At 51.1% G+C, this 16345-nt stretch overlaps 1 long non-coding RNA gene across 3 annotated transcripts in view; it reads left to right on the plus strand.

The window, feature by feature from the left end:
* Window positions 1-16100, plus strand: part of Gm35837 — a 36655-nt gene extending 20555 nt beyond the window's left edge. For 2 of the 3 annotated variants that reach the window (XR_871847.2, XR_003949011.1), the window contains exons 2-3: window positions 30-199; window positions 7571-8619. This is a non-coding gene — a long non-coding RNA (predicted gene, 35837). Of the gene's footprint in view, window positions 1-29; window positions 200-7570; window positions 8620-15801 lie in introns of those variants that run through there. The other variant, XR_871846.2, reaches the window with a different exon arrangement.
* The last annotated feature ends 245 nt before the right edge of the window (window positions 16101-16345 follow it).

Genomic DNA, 16345 nt, shown 5'->3' on the forward strand with positions numbered 1-16345 from the left:
GCACTAAAAGGCCTTTGTCTTCTTCCAAGGTACAGACTCTGCGTTTCCGTTTCTTGAAGACCACAAAGTGACTCTCCTCAAATTAACCACTCTTAGGCTGTCTGTGTTATGTGCATGTCCCAGAGGCCACCTGCCATGAGTGTCCATTGGCTGATTGCCCAGCAGGACAGCTGCAGCTTCAAGGCCTCCAGGATACCAGGTAGGGTGTGCCCAGCGTGGGCATGGATTCCCCCACTTCCATGCCCAATAAATCCAGCACTACTGTCTGATTTCATAGCTGGCAAGAAGGCTTCCTAAAAGGCTAGGAGAAAAAGGAGCCTCGCCATACACACCCTAGGACCATGGTCCACTGACTTCCAGGCTGAGGGATCTGGCTGGTGGGAATGTGTGTCTTCCCTAGGCCCTTCTTCATAATGGTCTAGACCCTCACGGTCCCTGCAATGTATACTGGGACTCCACACATGCTAAACACTTCCCTTCTTCCTAGTGCCCGCTTCCAGCTCTGAAGCTCAGTATCCTGTGAGCATGTTTACCACCCCCTGGCTCAGTCCCACACACTGGCCCCTGGCTCCACCTGCCTCTGGTCACGGTCAGCCAAATGCCTCTAGGCACCTCCTGACCCTGACTCCACCCTTCTAAAGACGGGTATTCCAGGGGTATCCCTGTCTCCCCTGTACTCTATTTACCTCAGTTGCTCCTCTTTGCCACTGCTCCGCCTTTCTGCGAAGGACACTTGAATTTTCTTTTTTTTTTTTTCCATTTTTTTATTAGGTATTTAGCTCATTTACATTTCCAATGCTATACCAAAAGTCCCCCATACCCACCCACCCCCACTCCCCTACCCACCCACTCCCCCTTTTTGGCCCTGGCGTTCCCCTGTACTGGGGCATATAAAGTTTGCGTGTCCAATGGGCCGCTCTTTCCAGTGATGGCCGACTAGGCCATCTTTTGATACATATGCAGCTAGAGTCAAGAGCTCCGGGGTACTGTTTAGTTCATAATGTTGTTCCACCTATAGGGTTGCAGATCCCTTTAGCTCCTTGAGTTCTTTCTCTAGCTCCTCCATTGGGAGCCCTGTGATCCATCCATTAGCTGACTGTGAGCATCCACTTCTGTGTTTGCTAGGCCCCGGCATAGTCTCACAAGAGACAGCTACATCTGGGTCCTTTCGATAAAATCTTGCTAGTGTATGCAATGGTGTCAGCGTTTGGATGCTGATTATGGGGTGGATCCCTGGATATGGCAGACACTTGAATTTTCTGTCTCTGCCCCTGTGCTCAGGCCTGAGCCTTTCCCCAGCCCATCCATCCCATCATGCACTTCTGCTGCAGACAAGTACTGTCAGAGCTCTCACCGTCAGACGCCCTTAGTTGGGGAACACATGACAGCACCCCCCCCCCACCTGTATGTGCCTTGGGGTCAGTTCTGGCCTGTGTCCCATCTATTCTCTGCAGCAAATCAAGCTCCATGCACATAGTGGACACTTCAGACCCTTTCAGAGCAGGGTGACATGTAACTCATGATCTCATTGTCGTCCCACTGTATGAATGCACAAAGGACTGCGATCCCTAGCAGGGAAGTGGCTTTGAAGGCTGGTCTAAGGGGTGGGGGGACAAAAGCCCAGAGGCAGTGGAGCAGCCAATAAAGGCTTGTCTGCGTAGTCACCTATGAACAGGAAATAAGGGGGGGGGGGATCCAGATGCATCACAAAGAGCCAGCAGTGCCCAGGATGGGTGTGGGAGCCTCCAGAAATGCTGAGAGGCACCCCATTTGTGGGAAGTGTCTGAGGAACACGTGTGGGGTGGGGATTGAGCAGACAGTCAGGAATCAGAGGGTCCTGGCCTACAATGGAACACACCCCGTCTTGTATCTAAGACTGACCAGAGGGATCAGAGGGACTGAGCAGTAAACACTAGGTTTCAGGTCCAGGCTGGGATCCAATGAGGGAGAGGGGATGAGAAGACCGTGAGTGTTAATGTTAAGTACAGCATTATTACAAAACACAGCAAGTAACCTGAAGCAACTTAGTGGGTACTGATGATGGATATAAAAGCCAGCCAAAACCCAGGGAAGGTTGAGTAGAGGCCAGGATGCTTCTAAAGTAGAAACTTCTGGGTGGTTCTACTGTTCTGTGCGCCTCATCCTGACTAGCACACGCTAGCTCTGAAAGTGGGGGATGTCAGGCAAGTCTGCTGGGCAGGTCCAGGTCAGTGGCCAGGTAGAGGAGTATCTTAGTGTGCTTTCTATTGCTGTGATCAATACCATGGCCAAAAGAAACCTGGGGAGAAACAGGTTTATTCGACATTACAGCTTAGAGTCCATCACTGGAAGAGGTCAGAGCAGACCCTCAAATCAGGAACTTGGAGGCAGGAACTGAAACACAGAGCCCAGGGAAGAATGCTAATTCCTGGCTTGCTCAGCTCACTTAAAAAAAAAAATATATATATATGTATATATATGTATATATATATATATAATCTAGGACCACCTGCCCAGAGGCGATACCACCCACAGTCAACTGGGCACCCCACACCAATCATTAATTAATAAAACGCCCTACAGATGTCCCTTACGGGCAATCTGATGGAGGCATTTCTTAACTGAGAGGCCTGCTTCCCAGGTGTCCATAGCATGTGTTTGGATATGGCTGGATACAGCATTGCCAGCAAGTTCTGTGGCTGGAGAGACAAGTCCTGGAAAGAGAGAAAGCCAGACATGACTGAGAGCCACAGCTGCGGATGGCCTTCTGGGACTCTGGGAGGGAACAAAGGCCCTGTGTATCTGTCCAGGGTGAAGCCCTTGTGGAGGACAGAGCCCCTTTCAACACTAGCCAGCTCCCACCGAGTCAAGGCTGCCTTGGCCTTGGGGTACAGGGGCAACCCTGATGCGGCTGACGCAAGTGGGTGATTAAAAGCGACCGGCAAGGTGACCATGGTTGCTGGGAATCCCAGGGGGCAAGTTTAGCTGGCTTTACTTAATCAACTCTGACTCCAGAGAATAGGTCTGGAGCCCGGGGAATGAGCTGGTCAGAGCCCCAGGAGTGGAGATAACGGTTGTGATAGCCCAAAATATACTAGACACAGCCAGCTGCGGGTGGTGAGCAGGCGAGCTGAGCCAAGTGATGATGAACTCACAGCCAGTGCCTTAGGAAGGCAGATGATTGGCCACAGCATAATTAGAGAGATGGCAACCCACACAACCACAGGCCACAGAGACCACAATGAGTGGGGACCACAGCCCATGGGCTCATAACCCACAGTCCATGAGGACATCACCCGTGGAGACAAAACCTTACAAGGATCATAGTCCAAGAGACATAGCCCATAGGAACCACAGCCCATGGAAAATGCAGTGTGCTGCAGCTATGTGGAGTTAGCTGAGAACTCAAGGTACATCCGCCCTCTACCCCCCTCCCCCTTGTCCTGGTCCTGGATATGGCAGACAGGCACTCAGCCAATCATTTGCTTCTGGTTCCTGTCAGGTGGGCATCTCATAGCTAACACTTTAAGAGCAGAAGTTGGCACAGAGCCAGATGTCCACCAAGATGTGTCCTCTGTTTAAGTTGTGGGGGGGGGGGACCTAAGAATGTGCCCTCTGCGTGGGTAGACCAGAGCAGGGGCCTGTCTCCCATTCCTCAGTTCCTCAGCCAGCAGCGTTATAGCTGAGCTGGCAGACGGACTGTTGCTGAAGAATGGGGGCAGCGTGGCACAGCGGAGGCCAAGGTGGTTCTGGGAAAGAATTATGCTCAGTAGCAAAGCTCAGGGAAGGCAACCTTGGGGAACACTGGAGCAGAGAAGAGGTGCTGACCAGGGCAGAGGGCAGCTTCCGAGGCACACTGGACTCTCTAGAGAGAGACCAAGTTTAGGGTCACATCCAACTGCCTGTTTCTCAGATATGGCTCCTAGAAGACGAGGCCCACAGTGCCTGTCGTGTCCCTAACCTTGGAGCAAATATCCAGGGACTAAAGAATGGGGTAAGGCAGTGCAGGTTTTAGCGGGCTATTTGGTGTCCCTAACCTTGGAGCAAATGTCCAGGGACTAAAGAATGGGGTAAGGCAGTGCAGGTTTTAGCGGGCTATTTGGTGTTCCTAACCTTGGAGCAAATATCCAGGGACTAAAGAATGGGGTAAGGCAGTGCAGGTTTTAGCGGGCTATTTGGGACGAGCCATTAGGTGATTCTGGGAAGGATGGTATAGATGCCAAATTCCTATCTCCCAGAAGAAAAGCAGGACCAGCATGCCCCACTCCTTCAGCTGATGCCTACCCAGTTCCTGGGAAAGAAGGTATGGAATTGAATTTTCTGGCAGAGAGTGCATGAAGGAGATCTGGAAACCCCATTTACATGCAGGACAACAAGCCTCCAGGGAATAGGACTGGGGCAACCAGGAGAGACCAGAGGTGTGAGCTCAGCAAGCAGGTAACTGTGCTCCTGAGAGCCCTGCAGGGACCCTTTGGGAAACAGGGAGTGTTCTGCAAACTTTCTACAGCTGGCCTCCCCACTGCCTCCTTCCTAGTTACCCCAGGAGATGTGTTTGTCCTGGGTCTTCAGTATGGCTAGCCTTTATCTAGTTCAACCCCCGCTGTGTCTAGACATACAGATCTTTACTGCCTGGTGGGTAATATCCCAGGCTCCCCAAGGCTATGGGGCTGCATGGTATTACACCACAGAAATACATTGTGTCACACCATAGAGATATATAGTGTTACACCATACAGATACATAGTGTCACACCATAGAGATACATTGCAACAATAAGTCGGAGACATTTGGGAACATTCTCTTTTTTTCTTTTTCTTTTTTTCTTTTGTTTTTTGGAGACAGGGTTTCTCTGTAAAGCCCCAGCTGTCCTGGAACTCACTCTGTAGACCAGGCTAGCCTCGAACTCAGAAATCTGCCTGCCTCTGCCTCCCAAGTGCTGGGATTAAAGGCGTGCGCCACCACTGCCCGGCTCAAGAACATTCTTAATCTAAGATGACTTGGACGGCAAGGTTGAGTCGTCAGTGCCATTATTTCCGTGCTCAGCAGGGTCAGCAGGGACGGGGCCAGCTGTGTTCAGTACTCAGCTTGTTTACTGATGCCTGTGGCCCTCAAGGTGAAGCAGCACTGTGTTGGCCTGGAGTCAGGGTGAGCCAGAGTCTGAATCCATCCCTGCTGCTGCAGTTGGAGGCAGGCTTGAGGCACTCACTGTGGGCATCTGCACCTCACACACTGCAGGAAGACTTACTGTGTGCCTACTGCATGCCTACTGTGTGCCTACTGAGTGCCAGGTGCAGCTGTGGTACTCAGGCTCTATTGGTGAATGAAGCCCATGGAGACTGAAACCTGACCCTTTCTGGAGATCCACGTTCCCACAGAGGACCAGTGTAGCTGTCAAGATAAAGAGGCAAAGCTCACTGTAGGTGCTGACAGTTTTAACTGGACACAAGCTAGAACCATCAGGGAAGAGGGGACTCAATTGAGAAAATGCCTGCATACGACCAGCTAGAGAACATTTTCTTAATTAGTGATGGATGAGGGAGAGCCCCGCCCACTGTCAGTGGGGCCACCCCCAGGCTGGTAGTCGGGGTTCAGTAAGATATCAGGCTGAGAAAGCCATGTAAAGCGAGCTGATAAGCAGCTCTCCTCGTGGCCTCTTCATCAGCTCTTGCCTCCAGAGTCCTGTCCTACTTGAGCTCCTGTCCTGACTTCCTTCAGTGATGAACAGTGATAAGCAGAGGCCGAATAAACCCTTTCCTCCCCAAGTTGCCTTTGGTCATAGTGTTTCATCACAGCGATAGAAACGCTAACTAGGACATCATGTGTATAAGATTCATGCTAAAGAAGAAAGACAAACTGGGGCCAAGTCATTGGGGTCAGAAGTGGCTTGCTGAGCAGGAAGCTGGAGGTTGTGCGATGACAGAGGGCAGCGGTGCTGAGCAGGCAGAGCAGTCCGAGTGGGTGGGCCTCTGAATGGAGAGAGACCCCTGTGAGTACTGTGGACAGAGACATCCTCAGGAACACTAAGGAAGCAATGTGAGGGAATGACTTTATGCCTAGACTTCCAGGGAGCACTATGCACCAAGGAGGGGAACACCATGCACCGAGGATGGGGAGCAGGGAGAACTCAGATGATGACTGAAGCTAGAGGGACAAGGGGTCAGACCGTGACAGTGTGAAGAAGAGGGGGAGGTAACAGGTGAACCAGCTGGAAGGGTATTTTGAATATAGAGCTGATGCTAGGTAGCCAACCCAAGGCACTTGAGAGGAGGTGCCAGGAGGTGCAGATTTTAGTGGGAAAGGAAAAAATAAACTCAAAGGAAGCAGTTGGCTTAAGGACAGACAGTAAATTCAAACTAAGCCAGGTGGGAAAGGGGGTGCAATCAGAATAGCCATCCAGGAGACTCTCATCCTGGGACAGCCATAGATCTCAGGCCACCAGTACAGTGTGCTCAGAAGTCCAGCAGTGCACACTGAAAGGAGGCATGTCTGAGAAGGCATGATAAAGGAGGAGGAGGTCCTTTATTTGCTCCCTCTACACCCAGTGGTTCTCAACCTGTGGGTCGGGACCCCTTTTAGAGTCCCATAACAGATATCCTGACTATCAGATATTTATATAGTCTGTTACAAGAAGGGTAACAGTGGCAAAATTACAGTCATGAAGCAGCAATGAAATGTTATGGTTGGGGGTCACCACAATGTGAGGAACTGTATTAAAGGGTGGCAGTGTTAGGAAGGTTGAGAACTGCAGCTTTCAGGTCCTCACACAATGTAGAGAGGCCCTGGCCATACCCAAAGCATGTGTAACTCATCCTCCTGTGAGCCTCTCATCTGGGTGCATAAGATCAAGGACAGCTGGTGGGGGCTCAGGGATGCCATGGTGACCAATAGGGAACCAGCCGTTTTCTTCTTCTTCTTTTTCTTCTTCTTCTTCTTCTTCTTCTTCTTCTTCTTCTTCTTCTTCTTCTTCTTCTTCTTCTTCTTCTTCTTCTTCTTCTTCTTCTTCTTCCTCCTCCTCCTCCTCCTCCTCCTCCTCCTCCTCCTCCTCCTCCTCCTCCTCCTCCTTCTCCTCCTCCTGAGATTTATTTATTTTATCTAGATGAGTACACTGTAGCTGTCTTCAGACACACCAAAAGAGGGCACTGGATCCTATTACGGATGGTTGTGAGCCGCCATGTGGTTGATGGTTTGTGAGTCACTATGTAGGTGCTGGTAATCGAACTCAGGACCTCTGGAAGAGCAGTCAGTGCTCTTAACCACTGAGCCATCTCTCCAGCCCAGAACCAGTCATTCTTATCATTACTGTGTTCTAGGGTTCTCCCGGATAAGGTCTTTCACTTAGACCTTGGGAGCTGTGGAGGTGGGGCTGGGGCTGGATGCTTTCTTCACAACTCCGCAGACATCTCTTCGGAGGAGAAGACCCTGAAATATAGAAGCCTAATGTGGCTGAGCCCAGCTGGCCTCTCCATCTTCACATCACCAGAGAACTGCTCACGGTGCTGTCCAGCAGCCAGTAGTGCTTGGGGGAGCCCCAGGCAGCTCCTGTTCTGTCTTCTGTACCTCTTGTTTAACATTGTGCTGTGTGTTTCTGTAGGTCAGCAATGTTGCAGAGAGAGGCCAGCAAGCCAGGCTCATGGCTCCTGTTGCTAGCATGTGCTCATGACCCTGCGGAAGAGAACAAAAATGACCAGAGGCTACAAATCTGGGTGAGTTGGGTGCACCTGCCCCTTACAGGAACAGGAGGAAAAGTTCCTATCAATCTTGGGCAGTACAAGCTGACGAACACCTACGGTTCTTTCCACTGAGTGGATCACCTAAAAGTTTTATTTTTATTTTTTATTTTTTGGCACTACCAAAACTAGTGTATTATTTGAGCACACTCCAGATATTGGGTTAAGAACATCTAAAAATAAGTCCTCACCACTGGCTCCCAGTATGGCCAAAACTTGTGTCTCTACAGTGAGGTCATGAGGCTCTAAGCTCAGTCCCTCCTCCCTGCACACCCCAGGCCAAAGTGTCCTCAACTTTATAGAAATCCAAGGGACATTCCTAGGAAGAAGGAAGGGGCGTGACCTTGGTTGAAGTAGATGCCCATGTTCTCAGCTGGCAGAGGGCAAGCCCTGGTGCTCTGAGGGCACCTCAAAGCTGCACACAGCCTTTTAAGGAGCCCCTGGTCAGGGCATCAGCACCAAGAATAGCTTCATTTGGCCTTTGGACGGACCGGCGCCAGGGTCCCAAATAGGGCGCCAGGACAGCCAGACTGGCTGGTCAAGCCCTTGATGCCTGGTTTCCTTCCTGCTGACTGCCCGGCATGACTCCCTGAGGCCGGGGGCTGGGCACACGGCGGGACAACTCCTGGCCACAGATGCCATGATGACCAGCTTCAACACACACAATCAACCTTGCTCCCCCTCTGAAGTTCTCACGTTCTCCAGCTCTGCTCCTGCCACAGGTAGCCCCTCCCATTCCCATCCTGCCACAGGAAGCCCCTCCCACTCACAGCCAGCTCCTTCTTGTCTCTCATGTGCCCAGCCGGTTTAAGTGTCTGACTGTGCCCTTTGACCTTGACCTGACTCATAAATGAGTCATTAACCCCCGTTGCCCCCCACCCCCGCCCCTGTCTGGAATCTGTGGGACTTCTGGCCACCTCCCATCAGAATGACCCTGAGAAGCAGGGGGCAGCCATCTCTAAATGGGATCCTGTTGTTCCACATGGAAGAAAACCAGGGCATAAGTGTGGCCTGCTGGGTCCCAGAGCAGGAGGCAGAGGAGTAGGTAGGCAAGATTTGGAAGACTTGAAAGCCAGAGGTCGTTTTGTGGGGGGTGGGGGGTGGTTAGGAGTGGGGAGAGGGGAGGGGTCCTGCAGGGCCCATGCTCTCTTCCTCACACCAGGGCTGTTATTCCAACGCAAGTCTTCTGTTGGCTATCCTCAGAGGGCTCGAGTCCCAGGTGAGAAGACAGGGGTACTCACGTTGGTCCCTGGGGTTTGGGCCTTGGAGTCAGTCCCAGTCCAGCCACTGAGGGAAGATTTATCCCCATGCTTGGTGTGAGCTGGACATGGGGAGATAGCTTAGGGGATAGTGCGGGCAATGCAGAGAACCCCAATGCTGGAATACTGATCAGAGACCGTTGTTTTCCTTATTGAGAAAGATGAATCGGGGTAGGGGGCTTTCATGCAGGCCTGGTGACTTAGGGACCCGGATGTGGGGTTGGAGTTTTATGAAGGAAAAATCGCTGGGCCCAAAGGCTGCTGTTCTCGTGTGTTCTTCAAGTCCCTTGACCCCAGGTATGTGCCTCTAGCCTCTAGTGGGGTGGATCCGCTGTTACCTGTGTTCTGGTCTACTCGCCCCCGACCTTACCTGCCCTTGGGGGTTGGAGGTGAGGTAGTTACAGAGTCAATGACACAGACTCCGGGAGCAGGTGAGAAATGCTGCAGCAAGCTCACCTGAGCACTGCTGCAAGCTCCTTTAACACCCTCCACCGGCACCCCATTGGTCCCAAGAAAGCATCTCTTCTAAACAGCCGTTCCTGATTGGCTGGCATTGTCTGCAACCAGCAATTCTTGGTCTCTTAGGCAGTCCTCAATTAGGTCCTCCTGCAGGAGATGCTTTTGTGGTTGTCCCCACCCCCCAAACCCCCTGCGTCTACATAAAGGTGTCCCCACCATTCCTGCTACAGATCCACTTGAAGGTTGTGAAGACCAATGTCTCCTCCCTATGGCCAGCGAGCCCCAGAGAGTGGTCAAATCAGGGAAGACCTGGATGTGATTTAGGGAGCTGTCTGCTCTCCCCCATAGACACCCAATTTGGCTCAGCTCAGCTCCTTCTCCCTAAGGAGGTGTCTGTAATGGTTTGGAGGGCCAATAAGAAGGCAGCCCCATGGCTGCCCTTAGCAGGATGAGAACAGAGAAGCAGGGGCTCTCTCTACTGACCTTAAGGGAGGTAGAGGGTAATTTAGCCTGGAGCCTGTGATCCTGACCTGAGCAGGCTGGGGGTGGCTGTCTCAGCCTCACTGGGACTGGGATAGTCACCTTCTGCACACTTCTTCCATTTCTCCTGAACGATGTCATGGGTGAGTGACCTGACTTGGCGACACAGAAGACCACAGAGTGTAGAGGACTCTAAACTGAGTTAGCGTGTAGGGAGAATGCCCTCAGGCTCATAGAAGTCCACACGGCTGAGGTTAAGTCCACACCCTGAGATGTTTTCTCCCTTCCTCTTGTCTTGCGCACGCTGGACTAGACCAGCAAGAATGACGCTGCAACAGGATCCTTCTGCACACGTTTATTGGGAGAGCTTGATTGCAGAGGCGAAAAGACCCCGAGCCCAGAACTAGTGCTGCTTATATAGGCCTAGGAGAGGCGTGTCTCACACCCGGATTGGTTATGCACTACGCCTCATTTGCATGTTCCTCATCTGATTGGCTACTCTCTCTCTCTGTACCTCACAGAGCCTCATTATCATACCTCATTTGCATGTCTCACATCTGATTGGTTATACTCTCAAAGCCTCATTATCATGCCCGGGCCAGGCAGTGTCTTTGCAAAAAAACTTTACTGCATATGTACACATTGGTTGTTTGTCCAAACTTATGCGTGGTGGCCAGCAGTAGTCAGTGCCACTCTGCAACGGCACATGTGGCTTCCCACACTCTTGAACATCGCATCCTTAGTACTGGGTGACACACAGGCAAAGTGGGTGCAGGTCTGGCTCTACTGCTCCCAAAGGCATGCTGGGTGCCTCTGTACAGCCTCACTTTGGGGCAGCGCTAAGATGCTTAACAGCCATGAGGGGGGAGTCACAGAAGGGGCTCTAGGTAGGAACGAGATATTGGGCCCCAGTCTGGACCTGGAGATCAGGGGCTGCATTTTAACAGAGGCTAACCTGAGGACTGTGGAAGTTCTATCAGATACACCCAGGAACGGGGTCAGGATCCCGTGCATATCAGACTGATGCTTCACACAGCACACAGCCTTTGCCAGGGGATCTGAGACCTGTGTGGGCAGGTGCTTTATACTCTGAAAACACCCAGAGGTGGGTGGGGCCCGACTTAGCTCTCCAGGGCCAGGGAGACAAGCCCAGCAGCCGGGAGAGGCTGTGGCTGGCAACCAGCAAGATGTGGTGTAAGCACAGAGTCCCACCCACGCTGCATCTGAGAGAGCCTGCCAGCATTGTCACCGGAGGGCAGCAGGTTTGCTCTTGCTGGCACTCTGCACAAATGCTTAATGACATCTATCAGTCATTACTGTGTCATATAACAGCTCCCTGGCCCTCGAAGCCCCTGTGTGCAAACCCATACCGTCCCACTGCACCCCCAGAACCTCAGCAGCCCCAGAACTTCTACCGCTCCCACGGTCTTGCATTTACAGAGCATCACACTGTGGGGGTCCTACAGCCTGAAGCCTTTCCGACAGGTTCACTTAACACCGCGCCTTTAAGGCTTCCTTGTCTTCTTGAGGCCTGGTGGCACATTCCTTTCCAGCTCAAATCGTTCTGTTACGTGGGTGAGTCTACTTATTCAGTCATTCACCAGCTACCGGACTGCTCTGTGGCTTCCTTGCTTGGTTAGGAATGTGGCTGCTGCACCACCTCCCTCCCTCCCTCCCTCCCTCCCTCCCTCCCTCCCTCCCTCCCTCCCTCCCTTCCTCCCTCCCTTTTAAAGATTTATTTATTTATTATATGTAAGTACACTGTAGCTGTCTTCAGACACCCCAGAAGAGGGAGTCAGATCTCCTTACGGATGGTTGTGGGCCACCATGTGGTTGCTGGGAATTGAACTCAGGATCCTTCAAAAGAGCAGTCAGTGCTCTTAACCACTGAGCCATCTTTCCAGCCCCATGGTGCCTCCTTTCATGTACCCATTTGAAACCTCTGCGTTACTGAGAAGTGTTCAGGCCTTTTTGGTTATTATTGGTTTTGTTGTTGCTGCTTTGTTTTTTGAGACAGGGTTCCCCTTGGATGTCCTAGAACTCACTCTGTAGACCAGGCTGGCCTCAAACTCAGACACACCTGCCTCAGCCTCCCAAGAGCTTGGATAAAAGTTATGTGTGCACCACTACCACCCATCTTTTGGTACCTTTTAAAAATTACGTTATTCATTTTTCTTATTGTTGGGTCTTAACAATCCTTGGCATCCTTGAGGTATCATGTGTCATTTTTTTCTCCTAGCCTGGCTTGGCTACACACTCTTTCACCAACATCTTTTATGGAACAGAAGTGTGTTAGTTTTAGATTTTTAGTTTTTATTTATGCATGTGTGTCTGTGTCTGTGGGTGTGGATACATATGTGTCTGTAGGAGGCCCGGAGAGGAGGCTGGGTCCCTGGGAGCTGGAGTTACAAATGGCTGTGAACCACTCTTCTGATTTTGCTTTCTTTTGCTATCATAGACTACTAGCCAGAAGCAACCTGGAGACGAAAGATTTTATGTCATCGTACATTCCCGGGTGACAGTTTACAATTAGGGAAGTCAAGGCAGGAGCTCCAGGCAGGAACCTGGAGGTGAGAACTGAAGCAGAGGCCACGAAGGAGTGTTGCTTACTGGCTTGATCTTTGTGGCTTGCTCAGTTTGTTTTCGTATACACCCCAGGACTACCTTCTGGGGCCCACAGTGATCTGGGCCCTCCCACATCAATCATAATCAAGAAAAGGCCCCCACTGGCTTTCCTACAGGTCAGTCTGTTGGAGGCATTCTCTTCATTGAGGCTTCCTCCCTTCAGATGACTCCAGCTTGTGTCAGGATGACAAAAAATCTAACCAGCATATCCATCATGTGGATGCTGGGAACCAGACTCGGGTCTCCTGCAGTAGCCATATCTCCATCCCCAGAACGGAAGTTGCTAATGTTAACAAGGCCTGGCTGGCCTTTGGTAGAGAATGCCTTCCATGTTGTGTCTTAAATGCTGTCATTGCTCCAAGGCCACTTGCGACTTCTCCTGTGTGACAGTTTGGGTGGGTGTTAGTTTTCCATTTTACATTTAGATCTGGAACCCAAATAGAGTTCATTGTCAGCTAAGAGTGAGGGCTTTTTGTTTGTTTATTTTGTTTTGTTTTTTAACGGGTGGAGCACCTCGGTTCCAATGTCACTGACTGTAGTCCCGCCCCAGCCTTCTGGATTAGATGAGGTTCACAGTATTGGTGAGGAAAATGGCCCCTGAAACATTCACCCTACCAAACTCAAGTGTCGTCCAAACACTGCACATATAGCTCAAAGTCATGTCCAATCAGAGACCCAGGGACCTGTCAAGTGGACACTCAAAGCCAGCCCCCTGGACCCTGCTTCTGGCTTGTCACCCTCACCTACCTGCCCACTCTCTATCGACAGGACACATCTTCCTCTTTCCCTGTGGCTCTGGCCTCCTCAGCCATCTTCCTCACACTAGCTCTTCCTTCTGTGAGTAACTACACATCTCTAAGGACTTGATGAGGGCCATCAGCATGTGTGAATCAGCCCGGGGGAACTGGCATCCCCATAGTTTTGAGTATGGTTCACCTCTACACTCTTGTTACAAGTCCTGTGTTCTTCCTGGCCCTACTCCAATGACCCAAGAAAGGGACGGGCCTCACACAGCAACGCCATCACTCGGGGCAGAAGTAGGGGTGGGGCTCAGAATAAAGCAGAATTCACAGTTGTAGGTTGGTCGGGAGCAGAGCCCCTTAGGCAGAGACCTATATAACTGCTCCCATACACTTCAGGATTGGGTACAGCTTCTGATTGGCTCTGGACACCAAGGACTAATGTCTAGGATCTCAACTCCAGCCTACTAGCTCACCTATTTTGTTAAGGTTACTGCTGACATCAATACTAAGCCTTGGAATGAAGGTTGTGATGGACTGCTGTGCACAGGGCCTTGCGTAGCTTCTGGGCTTCTGTAGGGTTCAAGTCTCATGGGAAGAATGTCTTTAGAGTGACTAGGCTCTTACTGCCTGCTGAGCTCAGGAGAAAACCATCCCAGCTGTATGGGTTTCTCAGGGGCCTTAGCAATTTAGCCTCTCCGAAGTCTCAGCTGACTTGCTCCACCCTCTAGAAACTGGAGCCTTCCTGCCCCGAGCAGACCCCGTGTCCACAGCCGACCGGCAGCTGATGGACATCTATTTATTTTGGCCAGAAGGGTTTTTCGGGAAATGAGAAGTGGACTTGGTTGTTTAGTCTCCCATCTCTCTGCTGACTCTGGGAAAGGCCAGGGTGCCCAACGATGAATTGGGGTCAGTGGGCTGTGAGAAGGGAAACCTCTGACCCTGGAGCCACCCACTGAGCTCTGAAGACAGGCCTTCTGCCTTTCTTTTGGGGAGGACCCGGAACCCAGATATCCAGATGATTTTTGTCATCCCGAGGCTGAGCCAGACATGGCCTTCCCTTACCTGCCCATCTCTAACATGTTGACTATCCCCCAACACACGTATGATCATATTGTCACTTGGCCCATGGCTTAGTTTGCCACCACTCCCTCTCCATTGTGGTGATAAAATTACATGGCAAAAGCAACTGAAGGGAGAAAGACTATTCTGCCTTTTGTTCAAGGGGTACAAACCATTATGGTGGAGAGGTCAGGGCAGCAGGAGCCTGAAGCAGCTAGTCACATGGCATCCACAGTCAAGGAGCAGAGAAGGATATACATTCTGGTATTCAGTTCCTTTTATTTGTTTATGTAGGCCATAGGGAGTGGTGCCACCCACAGTGGACAGGCCTTCCCAGTTGAATTAGCATAATTTCCCTACCAGCATGCCCAGAGGCCCATTTCTAGGTGGCTCTAGATTCTGTCAAGTTGACAGTGAACATAAGCCATTACAGCCAGACAGTGGTGGCGCACACCTTTAATCCCAGCACTTGGGAGGCAGAGGCAGGTGGATTTCTGAGTTTGAAGCCAGCCTGGTCTACAAAAGAGAAGAAGAAGAAGAAGAAGAAGAAGAAGAAGAAGAAGAAGAAGAAGAAGAGGAAGAGGAAGAGGAAGAGGAAGAGGAAGAGGAAGAGGAAGAGGAAGAGGAAGAAAGAGGAAGAAGAAGAAGAAGAAGAAGAAGAAGAAGAAGAAGAAGAAGAAGAAGAAGAAGAAGAAGAAGAAGAAGAAAGAAGAAGTCATTACAGCCTATGATGTCTTCCTCTCCCCTTCACCTGTAGGCCTGCAGAGTGTGCCTGACAGTGTGCACACATGGGAAGCAGTGTGTGCGTATGCACATGTCCATGTCTGCATAGCGGTAGGTATGTATGTACATGGGTGTTGACTATGCGTGTGCATGGATGTATGCGTGTGCATATACATGTTCTTAGAGAACTGCCATCACCTGGGGCCAGTGGCTCACAGGGCATCCGGTCCTATCCCCATCCAGGGCCAACCTCTTCCCTCACTGTAACTTCTGATAGGCCCAGCACCCTGGGAGCATCTTTCCCGACCATTCAGAGTTGCCCCTGTTATTTCTGGGGTCCCAGGGCTGCCTTGAAAAAGTGCCACACTGTGGAGAGAGGCCACCAAGATTCTTCCATTTGGTCAACGTGAGCCCCACTGTCACAGTCAATGACACTGTCATTGTCTTTCAGAGGCCAATAAATCCTGGGGCCCAATATTGGGAGTCATACACTCTAAGCTCTGATTTTGATATCACATGACTTCTGGGTCTGATTTCTTCCTATATCCTTTGTAAAAACACAGTGATGTCATGTAGGTACTGCCTGGACATTGCTAAGGATTTCATCACCACAGAGCCTCCCTGACCACATTTACAAAGGCCCCTCTATAAGGAGGGCCCCATAGTGGATCTTTGAGAATACACAGATATTAATGGACTGTGTCTTTTAACACATCTGAGTACAGAAGCACTCTCCTCTGCTCACAGGCATGCAAAGAGAGCGCTGGACAGGGCTGCTAAGGTCGATGAAGAACACAGACTAGAGCCAATACCCACAGACATCAGAGAACTTGGAATAGAGACTGGCAACCCATCGCTCACCATGAACCCAGATTTCTTCAAACCTCCTGGCCATCATCGTGAGCCGTGGTCCAGCAGGTACCACACGCAGAAGCTCTGCCTTCTGAGAGCTTGTGTCCACTGGGTCTACTGTTTGCTGCTGCTGAGAACACAGGTCTACTCTGCGTGGCAGACATTCAGAAACGTGATTTCGCAATTCTCCAGTGTTTACAGTGGTCTCTTTCCATTGCTTCAGCATTCTGTAAACACACAGGACCCGGCTCTCAGCTGCGTAATTGTGGTTTTAGGGGACAGTTCCAACAACGCACTCCCCAAGCCGCGATGTCTGTGATGCCGATGAACCGAGTACAGCCCCTGCTTCTCTGTTCTTATCCTGCTAGGGGCGGCCATGGGATTGCCCTCTTATAGGGCCCCCAAACCATTACAGACACCTCCTTAGGGAGAAGGCTCT

Source organism: Mus musculus, chromosome 10 (assembly GCF_000001635.26).
Source record: "Mus musculus strain C57BL/6J chromosome 10, GRCm38.p6 C57BL/6J".
Lineage (NCBI taxonomy): Eukaryota > Metazoa > Chordata > Mammalia > Rodentia > Muridae > Mus > Mus musculus.